This window comes from Gracilinanus agilis, chromosome X (genome assembly GCF_016433145.1).
Source record: "Gracilinanus agilis isolate LMUSP501 chromosome X, AgileGrace, whole genome shotgun sequence".
NCBI lineage: Eukaryota > Metazoa > Chordata > Mammalia > Didelphimorphia > Didelphidae > Gracilinanus > Gracilinanus agilis.
Window position 1 is genome coordinate 29,294,337 of NC_058136.1, and position 21,812 is coordinate 29,316,148.

General features: G+C 40.2%; 1 pseudogene; it reads right to left on the reverse strand.

The window, feature by feature from the left end:
• LOC123253617 overlaps positions 1-20,808 on the reverse strand; it is a 77,766-nt pseudogene extending 56,958 nt beyond the window's left edge.
• Positions 20,809-21,812: the final 1,004 nt, after the last annotated feature.

Consider the following 21,812-nt stretch of genomic DNA (forward strand, 5'->3'; position numbering starts at 1 on the left):
ACCCTCTAGAACCTGGCTGTTGATCATATAATGCAACTGAAACTATTCTTGCCAGTTAGCTGTTAATTGCCTGGTGTAATGGCCTCTTCCTTTTTGACCTCTCTGTACCATTTGACCTTGCTGACTATTTTTGAAAGGAAGCATAGTGGAATGGATAGCATCAGGAAGACCTGAATTCAAATACCCTTTTAGAGACTAACCATCTCTATTATCCTGGGCAAATATTTTATCTTTTCTGTGCCTTAGCTTCCTCATCTACAAAATAAAGAAGCTGCTACCCCCAACCTCTCAAGTCTCTATTCTAACTGAATCTATGATACTATGATCCCATGACCTTTCCCCCCTAGACATTTTTTTCTTTCTGGGTTTTTGTGATGCTATTCTCTCAGTTCTCCCACATATTTTCTTGGATCTTTATCTCTGTCATGCCTACCATATGGGGATGTGTGCCAAGACTCTGTCTTAGGCCTCATTCTCATTCCTCTCTATGCTCTCTCACTTAATGACCTCATAAGCTCACATGAGTTCATTCATCATTTCTTTGGTGATGATTGCAATATCTTTATATTCATCCCAAATCTCTCTCCTAAGCTCCAGTCTCTCATCAGCAGCTGCCCATTGGAAATTTGTGACTATATTTCTTATAGACATCTCATATACAGCATGTCCAAACCAAAGCTTGTTATATTTCTTTCTAAAACCATCCCTTCTCTAAATTTCCTGTTATTGTTAAGGACACTCCAACTTTGGTATCATTCCAAAATCTTCCCAATCACTCTTCCCATGTATGTGTAATCATTTGCTCAATGTAGTCATTTCTTCTTCCACATTATCTCTCACATATATCCCCTCCTTCCCATTCATCACTTCTGCCCTGGATTAGTGCCATGGCCTCCTAATTTGTCTTTCTGCTTCAGTTTTCTTGCTACTCCAATCCATCTTCCACAAAGATGCCAAATTGATTTGCCTAAGTTGCCTCCTCCCTCTTCCATCAAATTCAGTGGATCCATATTCTCTCTAGGATCAAATATAAATACTTCTGCTTGACATTTATACCTTTTCACAACCTAACTCTTTCCTATCTCTCAAGTCTGATACATTACTTCCATCCACAGACTCTCAAATTCAGCCATACTCACATACATGCTCTTCCTCACACATGCCACTCCATCTCCCCTCTCTGGGCCTTTGCATTGGCTGTTCCCCATTACTATAAACTTCTCCCTCATCATTTCTGCCACCAAGTTTCCATGTTTTCCTTTAATAAATGTTGTTAAATTGTCCTTCATCCTCATTATAAGAGAGACGTTTCTGTGTTGGAGGGAGTGATGTTTTAGGAAGTTAAATTTAAAAGTTTAAGAAATTAAAAAAAATAAACGTTCTTCATACTTATTCTACTATTTACTATAATGCTTTTGGCTTTACAGATTGCTTACATTTCCTTGGTTTACTCTAGCTGGCAGCAAAGCTGCCAAGGAAGCCTTAGATTCTTTCAAGACTCAAAGTATATTGCCTTCTTTTGGAGGTCTTTCCCAGTCCTCTCTGACATTACTTTGTATGCACCTTCTGTTTATCTTTACAAAGTGCCCATGTTGTCTCCTCCATTCAAATGGAAACTCCTTGAAGACAGAGAGTTTCTTTTTTAATTTTTTAATTTTTTCCTTTTATCTGCAGCTCTTTGTACAGTACCATTCATGCTTGTTGAATGCTTAATGAGGAAACAGGACCAGAACATTTAAGGAACCTGCCTGGACTCATACAGATAGTAAATGTCTGAGGCAGTACTCGATGCTACGTCTTCTCAATCCTCTGTCCAACAGTTTTATCTACTGTGCCATCTTCTTCCTGATAATAATAATTTTAAAAAATAGATCCCTCAAAGCAGAGCCCATTGCCCAAGTTATGAGAAGTACAATCGTCAAGTAATAGGAACTCTGTATTACTCTGATATTTATATGAAATCAACAAGTCAAGTCACTAAGCATCTATTAAATGCCTGCTCTCTAGCAGGCCCAATGCTACGTGCTGGAGAAATGAGGAAAGGCCAAAAAAGTTCTGCTCTTAAGTCCAGTGGGGGAGCCAACCTGGAGACAATTCTATTCATTGAGGACATAAACAAGATAAATTGGAAATAATCAAGACCCTAACATTAAAGGAACCTGGCAAATCTGTCTTGCAGAAGGTGAGACTTTAGCTGAAACTTAAAGGAAGCCATAGAAGAATAAAACATATTTGAGGGGAGACAGGATTCCAGGCATGGAAGATAGCCAATGAGAATGCAGAGTTGAGAAATGGAGTATCTGTTGCAAGGAAAAATAAGACCAGTGCCACACTGGGTTGTAGAATATGGGGAAGGAAGTGTAAGAAAGGGTAAGAAGAGGCCAGATTGTGAAGGAATTTTAAAGTCAAACAAGGATTTTATATTTGATCCCATAAGTAATATGGAGCCACTGAAGTTGATCAAATGTTTTGTTTTGTTTTTTTTGGTGGTGGTGGTTAGGGAATCAGTGACATGCTCACACTTGCTCTCTAGATAACTTTCCTAAATGAATGGAGGATGAACTGGGGTGGAGAGAAACTTGAGGTTGGGAGACCAACAAACATGCTCCTGTAATAGTCCAGGCATGAAGAGATGAGGACCTTCACTAATGCAGTGACCTAATCAGGGGAAATAAGGCAGCATATATAAGAGGTGGTGTAAAGTTAGAAATGACAGGATTTGACAACTGACTGGATCTGAGCAAGGTTGGACAGAGTGAAGAGTTGAGGATGACTCTGAAGTAATGAGCCTAGATAACTGAGAATGTGGTGGTCCCTTTGATTGTAACAGGGAACTCTTGAAGATGGAAAGGTTTGGGGAAAAGAAAATGATTTCAATAAAAGCCCCTCAGGAAAAATAAATAAACAAACAAATAAATGAATGAATGAATAAATAGATAGATAAATAGATAAATAAATAAATAAATAAATAAATAAGCCCCTCAGGAGCCCTGAAATGCTGGATAATTGGATTCTGTTGATATGACTAAATGGGTTGGCAGCCCAGCCAGTATGATGAAACTTGAAATGCTTCCTTGAAATCTAAGAAATAGAACAGGTGGCATAGGGTATTGAAAGTTATATTGAGGGGCAGCTGGGTGGCTCAGTGGATAGAGAGTCAGGCCTAGAGACAGGAGGTGCTGGGTTCAAATTTGGATTCAGACACTTCCTAGCTATATGATCTTGGGCAAGTCACTTGGCCACAATTGCCTAACCCTTATTGCTCTTCTGCCTTGGAAATGATACCTATTTATAGATTCTAAGACAGAAGGCAATGATTTTTTTAAAAATTGTGTAAATCTCATTGCAAAAGTTACCAATAAAAGTTGGCCCATTTTGAATCCATTTGTTAATCTCCAGTGATCAGCCTGTTGTTCTGAGTTTTACCTCATTAATCAGGGTTAAATTAGCCCAATGAAAGAATTTTCCTTTCAACAAGGGTTTCTGACTAGCCTTCCACAGAAATTTTGGGACAGTCAGCTTGCTAAGTAGGAACTTCTTAACACAAGAAGCCAAGATGAATAGATCAGAACAAATCAGAAAAGTTGGTGTTCTATCTACTGGAAACTCAATAAGATAAACAAACTACAAATTTGCATGAAATGGGCTAAAATTTTGAATGCTTTCATAATACACCAGTACTACATTAGAGCAAATCAGAAACATATCTTACCAGTTATATGCAAAGCTTGATGCTACTTTTTGTCAGTGGTTTTCTCAGTTCCATGTTACATGGTAACATATTGCAGAGCACTATGGAGAAATTGTAAGAAATATTTCTAAGCCTATGTTAGATAGAATAAGAGGAGAAATTGAGTCATTCCTTATATCTGAAGAAAGAAAAGCTTAAGAACCTTAGGATACTAAAAATCTACATTCAACACAAACTCCAAAAATACTACCGAAAAATGAAATATATAGCAAAAATAACTGTTCCGAATGATTTTTACAAAGGAGATGGGCATACTTAGAATGGAATTTAGAAAAACTCTTCTTTTTTGATAGTATAAATCCAATTAATAGACCAACTATACTAAAACAGAGTAATTCCAAAGTTATATGTTATAACCATCATGAATGGGCACCTTCTCCCATAATAGTTGACAAAGAATATAAAAACGTTATCTGCACACAACAGTATATGTTATAAATATTGCCATAGTCAGGATCATTAGAGGAATGGTAGAGCTATTTATTTCTAAGCACAGGCATCAAATACCACCATAGCAAAAGTGACTTGCAAAAGCAATCAAAGACCTATGAAAAAGACTCTCAAAAATCATATGAATATATAGCTAATATAAATACTCATATCACATATATCAACATATCAACATATATATAACAACATATCACAACCAAAGACAACAAAATTAAATTAAAAATTAAAAATAAAAGGCTGATATTTTAAGGTAATAGATGAAGTCAAAGCAGCAGAAAATAAAAACATTTAAGAAAAAGTACCATACCTTAGTGGTTTCAAAAGCAAGGAAATTATAGGAGAGGAAGAATCCCTATGAAAAGAAGTTGTAAAAAATTTCTGATTTATATATGAGAAAGAAGTTCAGCACAACAAAGGATCAGAAAGCTTGCAAGTTGTTAACATAATGAATGACAAAAGGATTATGTAAAGGGAGAGACAAACTATCTTCTCTTTAACTGTAGAAAGTGGCCTGGCCAGTGAAATCCATAAGTATTAACTCAAGCTCTTTACAATGGTACATGAATTATTCATGTTGGCTGCAGGTGGTGCTAGTGAGCAAGGCCTGCTGAGTTGCTAGTCACAAGGAAGTTGTGACTTTCAGCTCCCTTCTTCTACAACAGAGTGGCTTTCCTTTCAAACACAGCCCAGCAAGAATGATGCTAGTGGTTTGAAAATGAAGGTGCATTTGCCCACTCTTTGCTGCTCATAATCTGCTTTCTCACCAGTTCATTGTTTCTAGGATTAGCTGAATTCTGAATTCATAAACCAGGCTTGTATAGCCTAATACATATCTCCCACTTTGTCCTAACAACTCCAGCCCCTATATAAGCTCTTGCTGATCAAACCTTTCATCTCTCTATAATAAGGAATACTCTGTCTTCCTTATCCCCTTAAGCCTTAAATAATATTCATAGCTTAGTAGGTAAATGAGATCTAAATTGAAAGCAGCAGATAATGAACAGACAGGCTAGCACATCCAGCTAACTGGAAGAGGGTAAGCAGCTTTGCAAGGAAGTAGAAGAGGTCTGGGGTTTGATCTCATCACCTTCTCTAAACTAGAAGACCTTGGCTTCAGGTGTTCCTCTGTGTCATAGCCCAGGATGGGTCCAGATCTTCTGATAATCTGTTAAGGTTTATCCATCAACATGCTTCCCGCTTCTATATTTGACTCTCTAGTCCCTTAGTCCTATTTTCCCTGGTTCTTTTTTTCTTCTCTTCCAAGTTTCTTCTTTTCTTTGTCTTTTTAAAAACCTTACCTTCCATCTTGGAATCAATACTGTGTATTGGTTCAAAGGCAGAAGAGAAATAAGGGCTAGGCAATGGGGGTTAAGTGACTTGCCACAGGTCAAACAGTCAGGAAGTATATGAGGTCAAATTTGAACCCAGGACCTCCTGTCTCTTGGCCTGACTCAATCCACTTAGCAGCCTAGCTGCCCCCAGGTCCTTCTTTACTTAGGTAAGGTAGAGAAAAAATATATATGCTTCAATATGTACCCAGTGACCATCAATTTTCTCTTTGGAGGTGGATAGTGTTTTTCATCATGAGTTCTTTGGAGTCATCATGGATTATTGTACTGATCACAGTTGCTAAGTCTTTAAAGGTCCATTATCATTACAATAATGCTGTTAATGTGCACAGTATTCTCCTGGTTCTGCTCACTTCACTTTGCATCGATTCATATAAGTCTTTCCATGTTTTTTCTGAAATGATCTCCGTCATCATTTCTTAAAGCACAATAAAGCACAAATCCATCAAAATCATATACCAGAATTTATTCAGCCATTCCACAATTTATGGATATTCTGTCAGTTTCTAATTTTTTCCCACTACAAAAGGAACTACTGTAAATATTTTGTACATATGGATTGGTTTCCTTTTTTTCTCTCTTTGGGATACATACCTAATAGCAAATGGTATTTCTGGGTCAAAGGGTACACAGTTTTATAGACCTCTGGATATAACTCCAAAATATTCTCAGAATGATTGGTGGACCAGTTCATAGCTCTACTAACAGTGCATTAGCATTTCTATTGTTCTACATTCCTTCCAACATTTGTCGTTTTCATTTTCTGTTGTCTTAGCCAATATGATTGGTGTGAGTTGTTTTAATTGGCATTTTTCTTAACAATAGTGATTGAGAGCATTTTTTCATATGACTAGCTTTGACTTCTTCCTCTGAAAATTGCCTATACATACCGTTGATTATTCTTAAATTGGGGAATGACTTGGCTTCCTATGTATGTGAGAAGTGAGACTTTTGTCAGAAAAACTTGCTGTAAAATTTTGTTCCCAGTTTCCTGCTTTCTAATTTTGGCTACATTGGTTTTATTTATCTAAACCCTCTTAAATTTAATATGATCAAAATTATCCATTTTACCTCCTCTGGTCCTCTCTACCTCATTTGGTCAGGAACTCTTCTCTTATTCATAAGTTTGACAGGTAATTTTCCCCCAGTCTCTCCTAATTTCCTTATGATAATTTCCTTTTTAAAATATCTAAATCATGTACCAATTTTAATCTTATCTTGTTATAGAGTGTGAGATGTTTGTCTATGCCTACTTTCTGCCAGACTCTTTTCCCAACATTGTTTGTCAAATAGTGAATTTTTTCGCCTATAGCTGAGATCTTTGGTTTTTATCAAACATTAAGTTATTTACCTCTGTATGTTGTGTACCTAATCAATTCAATTCTGCAAAAAATGATAGTTTTATTTCTTCATTGCTTATTTTTTCCTTCTGTTTCTTTTTGTCATTGCTATAGATAGCATTTCTAATATAACTTTGAAAAATAATGGTGGTAATGAACATCTTTGGTAAACCCCTCATCTTTTTAATTAATTAATTAATTAATTAGGAATATTTTGCCATGGTTTCATGATACATATTCTTTCCCTCTCACCTCCCAGAGCTGAAGAACAATTCCACTGGGTTATTCATGTATTATTGTTCAAAACCTATTTCCATATTATTAATATTTACAATAGAATGATCTTTTAAAGTCAAAATCCTCAATCATATACCCACTGAACCATGTGATCAATCATATATTTTTCTTCTGTGTTTCTGTTCCCATAGTTCTTTCTCTGGATGTGGATAGCGTTCTTTCTCATGAGTCCCTCAGAATTGTCCTGGATCATTGCATTGTTGCTAGTAGTTACTTTTTTTTGTAGTTACGTTTAATTGTGGCACAACCTATCAGTCTCTATGTACAATGTTCTCCTGGTTCTGCTCCTTTCACTCTGCATCCATTCCTGGAGGTCTTTCGGTTCACGTGGAATTCCTCCAGTTCATTATTTCTTTCAGAACAGTAGTATTCCATCACCATTAGATAACACAATTTGTTCAGCCATTCCCCAATCAAAGGACATTCTCTCATTTTCCATTTTTTTGCCACCACAAAGAGTGAGGCTATAAATATTTTTGCACAAGTATTTTTCCTTATTATTTCTTTGGGCTACAACCCCAGCAGTGGTATTGCTGGATCAAAGTCTTTTAAAGCCCTTTGGGCATAGTTCCAAACTGCCTTCCAGAATTCACATTCACAGCTCCACCAGAATACACCCCTCATCTTAATGGAATAACTTCTAGTTTATACCCATTATAGATAATGTTTGAATTTGGCTTTAGATAAATACTACTTATTTTAAGAAAAGCATCATTTATTCCTATGCTTTATAGAGTTTTTAATAAGAATGGGTATTATAGTTTGTCAAAAGCTTTTTCTGCATTTGTTCATTTAATCATATAATTTTTGTTGTTTTTGTTATTGATATGGTCAATTTTGCTGATAGCTGGAGAAGACTTCCAATAGAAGGTGGGATTTTAGTTAGGTCTTAAAGGAACCCAGGTAAGTCAGTAGTTGGAATGGAGGGAAAGTTTTTGAAGTATGAGGAATAGCCAGAAAGAATGCTGGGAGCCAAGAGATAGAGTGTCTTGTTTATGGAACAGCCAGGAGGCCAGTGTCTTTGAATCAAAGAGTGTGTGTTGGGGAGTAAGGTGAAAGAAGACTGAAAGAGGAAAGAATTAGGTCATAAAGGGCTTTGGATGCTAAACATAGCACTTTGTATTTGCTTTTGGAAGTGATGGGGATGCATAGATCATTGGGGGATACATAGATTATTACCTTTAAATGATTGAATGTGTGCTTTAGGAAAAACTCTTTTGTGACTGAATGGAAAATGGATTGGAGTGGAGAGAGACCTAAAGAAGGCAGGCTCACCAGCATGGCCTGGACTAGACTAGTGGCAATGTCTAGAGGAAAGTAGGGGACAGAGATGAGAGATAGGAATTCAATAAGCCTTGACAACTAGTTGAGTATGGAGAATGAGAGAAAGTGAGGCAGCTAGAATTACTCCTAGGTTGCAAATCTGAGGGACTAGGAGGATGATGGTGCCCACAACAATAATAGTAACAAGGGGAGAGGGGTTAGGGGAAAAGCAAATGAATTCCATTTTTGATAAATTTAGTTTAAGATGTCTATTGAGCATTCAGTTCAAGATAGCGCAAAGGCAGTTGGGGATGTGAGTTTAAAGAATAGCATTAAAATAGGATAGATACATTTGAGAATCATTGACATAAAGATGGCAGTTAAATCTATGGAAACTGATGGAGAAGAGGTCCAAGGATAGAACCCTGAGGGACAACTATGGTTAAATGGCATAATCTGGAAGAGGATACATCAGAGGAGATAGAGAAGGAAGGAAGAGAATCAGGAGAGAGTGGTATCTCATAAATCTAGAAATAAGAGAGTATAAAGGAAGAGAGAATGATCAACAATGTCAAAAGCTGCAGAGAAGTCGAGGAGAATTAGGATTGAAAAAAGGTAATTGAATTTGGCCACTTTGGAAAGGACAACTTCAGTGGAATGGAAAAGTGTGAAGCCAGATTATAAGGGGTTAGGTATGTGAGAGAAGAGAAAGTGGAGGTGCCTGTTAGAGATGGCCTTTTCAAGATGTTTAGCTACAAAGGGCAGAAGATACAGGGGGTGATAGAGGGGAATGGAAGAACCCAGTGAGAGACTTTTCAGGATGGAGGAGACATGAGCTTATTTATAGGCAATAGGAAATGAGCTAGTAAAGAGGAAGAGATTGAAAATAAGTGGAAGAATTGGGATGACAGAGGGGACAATCTGTTGAAGAAGAGATAGAAAGGTTTCATTTGAACAAGTAGAGGGATTAGTCTTGGTTGGGAGGTAAAGCCACTTCATCATGTGAGATAGGAATCCCCTCTCAAGGAAGACAGTGGCAGAAAGCACCTGAGTGATAGGAGATGAAGAAGACAGAAGATGAGGGAGTTCATGGTGAACAACTTCATTTTTTCTGTAAAATATGAGGCAAAGTTATCAGCTTAGGGGCTGAGAGAGCCATGGAAGGTTTGAGGAGGGATCAAAAGGTTTGGAAGAGCTGCTGTGGAAAGAGGGAGAGTGAATTGATAAGGGAAATGTGGGAGGATTGCCTAGCATCAGTAAGGACCCACTTGAGGTTGTATAACATAAATGGACCCAGTCAGAATGGTGGAGTGATTTTCTCCATCTTCATGCAGCAGTACATGCATTGGAGTGGAGGCGAATGAAGAAGTTAAGAGTTTGTCATACTTCTGACTATTTCCTCTCCAGCTCTACCATTAGTCTGATTCTTCTCTCTTACTGTTCCTGGCTCCCTTCTGTTTCCCTGATGAGTTAAATGTATTTCTGCACCCAAACATCTTTAGTGTGCAGATTCTCTTGTCCTTTAACAAGGTCAGATGAAAGTGAAGGTCAAATATCATCCACTAGACAACTTCTTCCTCATTGTGTATACAGTCTTCAATATGTTCACTCTAATTATATGCAATAATTTCCACCACACTTCCCCTCCTTTGTGAAGTAGGCTTGGTACAGAGCTATAATTTTTCAGATTTTTTTAGTATAAAATGAGAAAGCTGTAATGGGAAGTATCTTTGTTGTAATCTAGCTCTACACCTAGGCCATGATATATAAATCTAATTCAATTCAAGGTAACATTAAGCAGTAACTTCTGTGTGAGATCTAAGGGATTGTCAGAGCTTTGCTTTCTGAAAACCTGTTTACATGAATTGTCACATTGCCCTTTTATTTAAGAAGCACTAGTTATGTTAACTACCTGGCTGAAACCTGCATATTAATAGTATCACTAACATTTTTAGACCCTTGTCTTCTGTCTTAGCATCAATTCAAAGACAGAAGAGTGGCAAGGGCTAAGCATTTGGGGATAAGTGACTTGGCCAGGGTCACACAGCTAGGAAGTATATGAGGCCAGATTTGAACCCAGGTCCTTTCAATTTCAGGCTTGATATTCTATCCACTGTGCTACCTGAATCCCTCCCCCCCCCCCCCGCATGGAAATTTTTTAAAGCTGTGTACAAAACTGTAATCAACTTTTGATTTTTCTAATAAAAGTATTCAAAAGCAAAAAAAAACACCTTGTAGGAACCTAATGCTTCCCCATTAAATTTCTCTTTCCTTCTCTGTCTCTTCTTTTTTAAAAAAACCCTTACCTTCCACCTTAGAATAAATATTATGTATTGGTTATAAGGCAGAAGAGTGGTAAGGGCTAGGCACTGGGGGTTAAGTGACTTGTCCAGGGTCACCCAGCTAGGAAGTATCCGAGGCCAGATTTGAACCAAGAACCTCCCATCTCTGGGCCTGGCTCTCAATCCACTGAGCTACCCAGCTGCCCCCTACGTCTTCTTTTAAGATAAGCAAAACATAAAACAACTCCCAGGCTCTCCTTTTTATGACTCCTTATGATACTAACATTATGAGAACACCTTTGTATCTATTAGAATGTAGAGTTCAACATTTTTGGTCCCTTTTGATTGCTCACTCATCTTTATGTTCCTCTTAATTTCTGTGTTTACTTTTAAAATTTTCTCTTAACTTTGACTTTTTTAAAAATTAGGAATGCTTGCAAGTTTCATATTTCCTTTAAAGGTCCATTCATCCCCTATAGGATTATGGTCAGTTTTGCTTGGTATGTTATTCTTCATGTTAAGCTTCTCTCATTTATCTTTTGGAATATTATATTCTAAATTTTCTACTCCATTACAGAAATAGCTGTTAAATCATCTATGATCCTAACTATGGCTCCTCAGTTCTTGAACTCTGTCTTCCTGGCTACTTGCAGAATATTTTCTTTGACCTGAAATTTCTGGATTTGGGCTGTGATGTTTATGGGAGTTTTCATTTTGGGGTTTCTGGCAGTGACTGATAGGTTCTTTTGATTTTCCTTTGCCCTCTGGTTCTAAGAAATCTGGATAGTTTTCTTCAATTATAACCTGAAATAAGATGTCTTTGTTCTTTTTTTCTGTTGTCTTTTAGCTCAGTGATTCATAAATTATTTCCCTTTGACTTTTTTGAAGTCATTTGTTCTGATAAGAAATAACTCATTTTATTTCTATGATTTTTCAGTTTTTAAATTTTGTTTTAATATTTCTTGTTGCCTCATAGAATCATTGGCTTCCATTGGTTACATTTCAATTTTCAAGGAGAATTTTGCTTGGGTAAGGTTTTTTATCCAAAGTTTTCTTTTTTTTCTCCTTTTTGTGCTAAATAAACCCTTAGGGGGCAGCTGGGTAGCTCAGTGGATTGAGAGTTGGGCCTAGAGACTGGAGGTCCTAGGTTCAAATCCGGCCTCAGACACTTCCCAGCTGTGCGACCCTGGGCAAGTCACTTGACCCCCATTGCCCACCCTTACCACTCTTCCACCTAGGAGCCAATACATAGAAGTTAAGGGTTTAAAAAAAAACAAAATAAATAAACCCTTAATTTTTTTACCATGGATCTCTTCTATTTCTTTTCTATTTTTTCATTTCTTTACCATTCTTTTAACCAAATGCTTTCATTTTTATCTACAAAATTATTAGAGAATAAATTTAAAACTCTTATTTCATCTATTCCAGGAATTCTAGTTGAACTTGTGCCCAAGCTTTTCTTTTCTTTAAGGCTTTTTTTTGTTGTTGTTGATGTTTTGGACTCATTGTCTTTTTCTCAATTTGTGCCTTGGGCGTCACTATTATCACAATAGTTCTTTATGGTGAGAATTTTTTGTTTATCCAGTCTTCCAGCCTTACTTCCTGAATTATTACTTTGTATTAAGGCCAAACTCTGAGCCCATCTGGAGGGAATGTCTGGGCCTTGCTTGGTCCCGTTTTGTATTCTCAGGGATTCTGCTGCTGCTTTCTCTGTTAATGTGAACTGTGTGAAACCCTCATTTCTAGGCTTTTCCCCATTCCCTACAGACTTCTATTTCCCTATACTGACCTGGACTGGAACAATCACTCACATTGATTTTTTCCCCCTTATATGTACTAAGCTTGACTAGACTGGCTGCTTTTTCTAAGTCTTTGTTGAAGTTATCATGAGGGAGAACTAGGTAGTTCTGCTTCCTCGTTCTCCACTATCTTTGCTTGTCTTCAGCCTGTGTGACTGAAAAATGATTTTTCTTTTTTAATTTACATGAATTAAGTCCTCAGATCTTTGTGCTGCTGTTCTTGTTTCAAATATTTGCTATCTTATAACCAACTGGTCCTTAGTGAGAGATTTCATGGACGGTTATCTACATTAGAAGATAAGGAGAGGTAGGGGGCAGCTGGGTGGCTCAGTGGATTGAGAGCCAGGCCTAGAGATGGGAGGTCCCAGGTTCAAATCTGGCCTCAGACACTTCCCAGCTGTGTGACCCTGGGCAAGTCACTTGACCCCCATTGCCTACCCTCACCACTCTTCAGCCTTGGAACCAATTGACTCCAAGATGGAAGGTGAGAGCTTAAAAATTTTTTTTTTAAAAAAAGAAGATAAGGAGAGGGAGGAGAAAGGAAAGTTGAGACTTTTCCTTCTAAAGTGTAGGGTTAGCATCAGTGCTGAGTCCAGGTGCCTTGGACCTGAAGAAAGGCTCTGAGATTCTTATGCAAAAAAGATGACAGTTGCTTCATGATTCCTAAACTAGGGCTAACACTGATGCATCATAGACAAAAGGATGAAGGGTCTTTGTAGTCCCTATCAAGAACTTTCCCAATTTGATGATGATGTTGTTGATGATTGATGATGATAGTGTATGAATGGAAATTTTGAAACTTGGACTTCACCCCCCATAAGTCCCTTAGCTTTCCCAAAATTCCCTTTAACTTCTGCGTCTTCACGTTTGCATGGTCACGTTATTGTTTTACAGTTGGCTGTAACTCCTCCCTCTTTCTCTTTGGCTCCTGGGAGCCACCTGGTTAGTACCTTTTAGTTAGTCTCTTTTGTTAGTTTATTATTAATGAAATATTCATAAATATGATATTTAGTATTTTGCATATTAATTTTAATCTCCACAGCAGTGATTTAAAGTTTGCAAAATATGTTAAATTTATTACATCATTTGAACATTATCATAACCATGTGAGTCAGGTACTGCAGGCATCATTATTCCCATTTTACAGATGAACAGGATGATCCTCGTGGAAGCAAAATGCCGATGGTCAGATAGCTAACATCAGAAGTAAGGTCTTACTGTCTCCTAATGCCACCACTCTATTCACTAGATCTTGCTCACTTTCCAGAAGGAGTTCCCTTCCCTTCCAAAAGAGATGACCTACTTTCATTCTTGACCAAAGGGTTACATGCAGATAGTGGAATCTGAAGGAAAGCCACTTTTTTTTTTACCTGTTCAACCCCATGGCATAAACCAAGGAGTGGATCCAGAGTCAGATCTCTTTAGCATTCAGATTCAAATCCTGAATCTGGCATTCAGGAGCTTTTGGACCTTGAGCAAATCATTTGCCTTTCCAGCCTCAGTTTCCCATTCGGTAAAATGAGAGAGGTAGCACTGTCTCAACTCTGAGGTTCCTGCCAGCTCTAAATCCTTGGAATGTAAGTAACAGAGGTGGTCAAAGAGAAGGAACCAAGACTCTGTGACTAAAAACAGAATCCTTCCTTCCTTTTTTTCTGCTTTCCTTATTAGCACCTGCTTTACTTCTCCTCCTGCCAGCTCTTGAGTTAAAAGAGAGAAACTGACCTAATGTTCTCTCACGCTCACCCTTTCATCAGAGATCTTCCCTTTCCAGTGAACAATATGTGATAGTCCTACCCAGTGCCTTCTCTTGGGGGAGTGGTGGTTGGGGGAGGGGAAATGAGACAGAGCTAGAATGGTAGACTTATGGCTGTAATACTCAGTTTTCCCTGCCAGACAAAACACTGGGTGAAGAGAAGTAAAACCTGTTAGTCCTTTAGTGGCAGAAGAATGCTTACAGATATTCTCTGGTGTTGGAATTCTCTCTTCGATCCATCCCACTCTCCCTTGTATTCGTTTGCATGCTAACATATCAGACCTTGCAGGTAGAATGTAAGCCCCTTGAGGACAAAGACTATGTTCCTCTATTTATCTTCTTATTATCTTCACCCTGGGTACAGTATTTGACACCCAGATACTTATTTGGCAAAAGGCTGGCTGTAAGGTAGGGGATTCAAAGAAGAGGCAATTCCTCAGGTCCTTTTTTCCCCCTCAATGCTGCCCCAAGATCAAAGGACCAAAGAGATAGAGGTGGAAAAGTACATCAGAGGCCATCGAGTCCAATTCCCTTATTCTGCAGATGAGGAAACTGAGGCCCAGTTTAATGACTCTGGGCTACTGTTACACGGAAAGTAAGTGGAAAAACCTGCGTCATTATGCAGGCTATCTGACTTCTACTTCTTTTCACTGTACCCACTAAAGAGACTTTGCTCAGGGAATACTGAGCCATGATGACAATGTACCTTCTACTCCTTTCCAGGACCACTTTCACCCCTGATCTCTCCTGGATTACTCCCCCCACCCAGGCACTTTGCTTACAAGTCATATCAAATGAGATAACATGCAAAAGTGCTGTGTAAACCTTTAAGCATCATATAAATGCTAGCTATTATTATGATCATAATATAGTGCCTCTTGATGGCTCTCTTGAACTCTTTTCTCACACCTTCAATTGACTCAACCTTAACATGTCCAAAACAACTTATTATCTCTCTCCCTATCTTCCCAACTTTCCTATTGTGGTATAAGCCAATAACATTTCCCCATTCATCCAGTCCTGAACCTTGAGGTCATCTTTGCCTCCTCACTATCACCCTCATCATAAATACCCAGTCTATTGTCACTTCCCTAGTTTAGGCCCTTCTCACCTCTCACCTGGACCATTGCAATAGTCTTCTGCTCAGCCTCCTTGCCTTAAGTCATTCCCCACTTCAAGTGATATCTTCTCCATTTGAAAGCCTAATTTGATCATGTTACATATCCTCTCAATGAACTTGGGTGGTTCCTTCTGATAACTGGGAGCAAAAAGAAACGTCTGTGTTGGCCATTTAAAACTCTTTAGAAGATTCTTCCTCTCTACCTCTCTAGTCTTCTCAAACTACTCATCTCTTTTGGTAGCACAATTCAGTAAAATACACTGGCCTACCTATTGTTCCTCTCACATGGTTATCTAGTCTCTGTGTCATTGAACTGGGTCTCCCCTATGGCCAGAATATTTTCTTTACTCACTTCCACTTCTTACCTTCCTTCACTCAAATCCCAAGCCCTGTAGGACTCTTTTCCTAGTCCTCCCACTTCCTAGTACAGTGATGGTGAACCTTTTAGAGATGGAGTGGCCCCCCACCTCACTCCCCGCCACCCCCTATCCCAGACAGAGGAGGGAGGAAGCAGTCCCATTGGGTTACTGGGCAGAGAAGAGGGTGAGATGAGGAATGTCCCCAAGTACATGGAGAGGGAGAGGGGAAAGGCTCCATCCTGAGTTCCTCTAGCTATCTAGTAACAAAGTCAGAGTGGTGGGGTGGTACATGTACCCACAGAGAGCACTCTGCATGCCATCTTTTGGCACTGTGCCATAGGTTTGCCATCACGGTCCTACTGCCTTCCCCTCTCACATGACCTATCCATTCTGTATATAGCTGACGGATTCCAAGTTGTCTTCTCCATTTGAATCCAAGCTCCTTGAGGCCAAGGACTGTTTTTAGCCATTTTCTATATTCCCAGTGCTCCTTACTGAGTAAGCACTTAATAAGTGGCTCCTTAACCAAGATTGTCTGATTGTTTTGTTAAAATCCTTACATTTGCATTGCTTTTTTTTAAGCCCTTACTTTCTGTCTTATAATTGATACTTTATATTGGTTCCAAGGCAGAAGAGCAATAAGAGCTAGGCAATGGGGTTAAGTGAATTGCCCAGGGTCACACAGCTAGGAAATGTATGAGGTCAGATTTGAATCCAGGACTTCCCTTCTTCATGCCTGGAACTCTATCAGCCTAGCTACCCCTTCTGATTGTTTTTTTCTGCTTCTGCTCATTCCTCCTACCAATACAAAAAGAAAATATATAAATCGGGTGATGAAAACAAAAGGATCTTAAGTGAGCTCTAATTATGAGGTAGTGATTTTCTCTCCCTTATCTCTCCAGTACAATATTCTTCTAGTTTGCCTTGATGGCTACACCATCTTAAAGCAAGAAAGGTATAGAAAACATGTCCAGAATCACCCTTCAAAATATGATAAATATGGTAAGATTTTCTTCTGGCTCACCCTACAAATTCTTATTCTTAGCTATTATTAAGTTCCCACAGCTAGCCAGTATTGTGCTTTGTGATATATAAAAGGTCTTCAACAGATGCATCCTGTTCCTTAAAAGCCTGTATTCAGAGATGATGAACATCAGCCAGATGGAGCATGGACTCCCAGGAAGAAGAGACCTAAATCTTAGTTCAGGCTTCATCACTTGTATGTAAGCTTAGCCACATCTCTGAACCTCCCTGGGTCTCAGTTTCCTTATCTTGTGAAAAAGAGGCTTCTGGCTTAGATGGCCTCTTAGGTCCCTTTCATCACTATGTCTATAAACCTGTAATTCCTCAAATGAAACAACAATAAAACACTCTACTCTCTGTACTTCAGTTGAAAAAAATAGTAATACTTACATGGTTGAGAAAATGAGACAAGTGAAAATACTTGAAAGTAGCTACCAGGATGATGAGGGGACTCATAATCACAAAGGAGATACATGGACAGAACTGGGAATGTTTAGTGTTTAGAAGAGGAAACTTTAAGGGAGGACATCTATTATTGAACTATCTTCAAGTATTTGACATTATTTGATTTAGAAAAAGTAACCAGGCTTATTCTAGGTGGCATAGTGGATGGAATACAAGGCCTGGCATCCATAAAAAAATCAGTTAGTAAATATTTTTAAGTGTCTACAATTTTCCAGGCACTATGCTAAGTGCTGAGAGATTTGAATTCAAATCCCACCTCTGACACTTCCTGTGTGACCCTGGATGAGTCATTTAACCTATATCTGCCTCTGTTTCCTCAACTGCAAAATGGGAATAACCATAGTGCCAATCTCCCAGGGATACCACGAGGATCATGAGATCATATTTATAAAGTACCTGGAACATAGTAGGTGCTTAATAAATGCATGTTTCCTTCCTTTTTGCTTTGGAGGACTGAACTATGAATAATGGGAAGTTAGAGAGCAACAGATTTCTGCTCAATGTGAAGGAAAATCTCACAATTCCATCTCTCCAAATGTGGAATGGACTGATTCAGGAGTAAGTGGTCTCATGATTTGACATCTTCAGATGTATATTGGATGACTACCCTAATGAGATGTGTGCCAGCTAAGGTACAGATTGGACTCAGTAGCCTGGAATGTCCTCTCGAAAGCTTCTATGATTTTATGGAATGTCCCATTATTATTTTAAAACTTTATTAGTATCTGCCAATGCATTAAAAAACATGCACCTCCAAGGGTTGGATACAGCATTACAATGGGTTAACATTGGTCCTGAAGACAGGGAATGGACCTCACTCTTCATTTCTTAGCATTGCTATTCAGAGGAAATAGCTGAGGATTCAGAGGCTTTTCTGAATCTTGTGCTCTTATCTGTTATTCCAGGGTTTTCTGCTTTGATCAACTTCTTTTTTGAAGTAGAAGATTGTTGACTCTTAGAATGATTTCCTACTTTGTGCATTAGCCTAGTGGGAAGAAGGAAGGAAACTATTTGAACCTATTGGAAGTGGAGGGAGAACAAGGGAGGCCTTGTGGAACAAACTGCCAGTTGTCTGATGGAAAAAGCAAAACAAAATAAAAGAAGAGCTAAATAGAGGCAAAAGCAGGTCCATCCCATACAAGCCCATTTTACAGATAAAGGCAATGAGCCAAAGAGCTTTTGCCTAAGGCACCTGGTGACTCAAGGGTAGCACCTGCATCCCAAATTTAGGAATTCCATTTTCCAATCCATTGCTCTCCAAGAGTCAAGGGAAGAATATAGCTTGCCAGTTATTTGTCTAAGCTCTGGGGCAGGAGAGACACTCCACTAGCTCCCTATTATCTCCAGAATTAAATATAAACTGTTGGGTCCTTCATGTGAATGTACCTCAATTTCCCTTTCCAACCCTATTACACATCTTGCCTTCATGACAGGGACCTCTTGCTTTTTGTCACATATGTCACTTCACTTCCAGTCTGTTTGCCTCTCCCCTGGCTGTCCCTCTTGTTTGCAATGTGCTCAGCCCTCATCTTATTCTCTTAGAATCCCTAGGTTTCTTCAAGGCTGAGCCATAGGGCCATTTTCTTTTCTCACCCCCCCCATTATACACTTTTTAATAAACAAATAAATAAATGAATTAATTGATTCATTTAGAAATATTTTTTCATGGTTACATGAATCATATTCTTTCCCTTCCTCCTCCAATAGCTAAAGAGCAATTCCACTGGGTTTTACATGTATTATTGTTCAAAGCCTATTTCCATATTATTAATGTTTGCATTAGAGTGATCATTTAAAGTCAACATTCCTAATCATATCCCCATCGAACCATGTGATCAATCATATGTTTTTCTTCTGTGTTTCTGCTCCCACAGTTCTTTCTATGGATGTGGACAGCATTGTTTCTCATAAGTCCCTCAGAGTTGTCCTGGATCCTTGCATTGCTGCTAGTAGAAAAGTCTGTTATATTAGATTGTACCACAGTGTATCAGTCTCTGTGTACAATGTTCTCCTGGTTCTGCTCCTTTCACTCTGCATCAATTCTTGGAGGTCATTCCAGTTCACATGGAATTCCTCCAGTTCTTTATTCCTTTCTATACTCTTTTTTAAATAAAAAATTATAATAGATGTTTGTTTTTCCCAAATTGCATGTCGATAAAAATTTTCAGTATTTGTTTTCTGAGATTTTACAATACATGTTCTCTCTCTCCCCTTGTCTCCCCTTGCCTTGCTGATAATAGTCATTCACAGTTGATCATCATTGTTATTGTTGTTCCCATGTAGAACATTCTTCTGATTCTGCTTACTTCACTTTGCATCAGTTCATAGAAGTCTTTGCAGCTTTTTTTGGTGCTCATCTTGTTTGTCATTTCATATGGCACAATAGTATTCCATTACAAGCATGTACCATAACCTATTCAGCCATTCTCCCCATTGGTGGATATCCCTTGAGTTTCTGGTTCTTTGCCCCCACGAATAGAGCTGCTATCAGTATTTTGGACCACTTAGAACCTTTTCCCCTATCTCTACAGATCTAGTAGTGGTATTGCTGGGTCAGAGGGTATGCACAGTTTTATGGTCTCTAGGGCCTTAGGCAATTTTCTATATGAAGTCTTATGTAATCTTTTCCCATTTCCCTGTTACTTTTTGTGTCTGTACTAAACTGAAATCTCTTCCAGGACCAGGACTGTTTTTATTCTTGTCTTTCTATCTCCAATAAGGTTTGCACATTCTTAGGCACATAGGTGCTAAAGAATGTTTCTGTGCTGAACAGAGCAAGCAAGCAGACCACCAAGCTTTCCTAGAACTTCTGCGCTGGCCTGGGGGTTGCTCCATCAGGCCCCTCTCTCCCCAGGACAAGTCCCCAGGCTTTTGGAAGTCAGCCCCTTATCTTTGCAGCCTGGAGAATTGTCATTGTTGCTGTCAGTGACAGTTTACACCCTCTTCCTCCGTTCTTCCCATCAGAGTAGCCATGGACCTGTGGGGGGGGGGAGGTTTGGGGAATTATTTGGTTGGGGGGGGAAGAGGTGGGTGGGTGTTGCTCGTTGAGAGCCAGGTGACTAACAGCAGGGATTGAACAGACCCTGTGCCCTACTCCCACTCATACCTCTTTCTCCTCCCCCCCCCTCCCTCCTCAACAGCTGATTTTGACAGAGGTGGAGCCAGAGGCCCAGTCAGGACCGGTTAGGGGTTGGGGGCCCCTGGGCAGAACTGGGAGATGGTGATGTGTGGGCTTCATATCGCAGCTTCGGACTGAACAGGCTCCACCCTCCCACCCTCAGCCCCCTCTGTGTGTCTGTGTGTGTGTCTCTGTGTGTGTGTGTGTTTGTGCGCCGCGCGCGTGTGTCTGCGTGAGTGTGTGTATGTGATGCTGCCGCCGCCGCCGCCGCCGCCGCCGCCGCCTCCACCACCGCCGCCGCCGCCGCCGCCGCCGCCGCGGGTGCTGTTGCCGCTCCAGCCTCTTTCTCGCAGGCAGTCAGCCGGCCGGCTGAGCTTGCGGCTGAAGCGGCAACAGCCGCAGCGGCAGCACTAGCAGCTGCCGGAGCCGTATGTAGCATTGTGGCGCTGGGAGTGAGAGCTCGAGCCAGGCAGCGAGAGAGAGGGCAGGAGCCCGAGCGGAAGCGGGAGCCTGAGCGGCGCGGCGCGGCGCGGCTCAGCTCAGTTTAGTGCAGCCCCGGGCGCCTCGCGCCACCTCGTCCTCTGCCTCGCGCCACTGGCCGCTGCCACGGTCAGTGGCCACCGCACTCCGCCCGGGAGGCTGGGCGACGGGGCAGCCTGGCAGGCGGACGGACACTTCCTCAGACTGCGGGCGGCAAGCTGCAAAGGCGAGTCACCTTAGGCAATTACTGCCGCTCGCCTGGGCTGGCCACTCACTTGGAGCCGGGGCAAGGAGCTGGCTGCCGAGCCGGGGGCAGCTGCCAGCAATTCTGGAGAGGCTTCCCAGCCCACCGCTATGGATCTATTCGACTTTTTCAGGGACTGGGACTTGGAACAGCAGTGGTAGGTTTGGGGGGTTTTGTTCCCCCCCTTCGTTTTGCTAGTCGTGTTCGTCTAATCCTTTCCCTCTTTTCGGGGCTTCTTTGTTAAGGGGTGGAGAGATGGGGTGAGCGAGGGGGAAGCCCCCAACTGTTTCCTACTTGCTTTAAGCCCCCTTGGATTGGGGGGAGGAGAGGAAGAGGAGGGTGACAGGGACAGATTGCGTGCTTTTTTGTTGTTCTTGTTTTGTTTTTAAGTTATGAGAGTTGTATTAGAAAATGCAATTTTATGATGCTTAGGGGTGTTGAGCCATTTCTTCTCCCTCCCTCCCCCCTTTTCGGGTTTTGTTCCTTACCGGCTCTGCGTGCCTTCTGCTGGCAGAGACACCTAGTGCTTCCTTCAATAGATAGCTTAACTTTAAGGGTCCTTATATCTTAGTATTATATATATCTATATATTTTTAAGGGATTTAGAAGAGACAGGCATCCCCCCTCTCCCTGTTAATCGCCACCACCACCCCCCCCACGCTCTCATACACGAAAAAGCAGACAGGCAGACAGACACAACCCCTACCTTCCTTTCCACT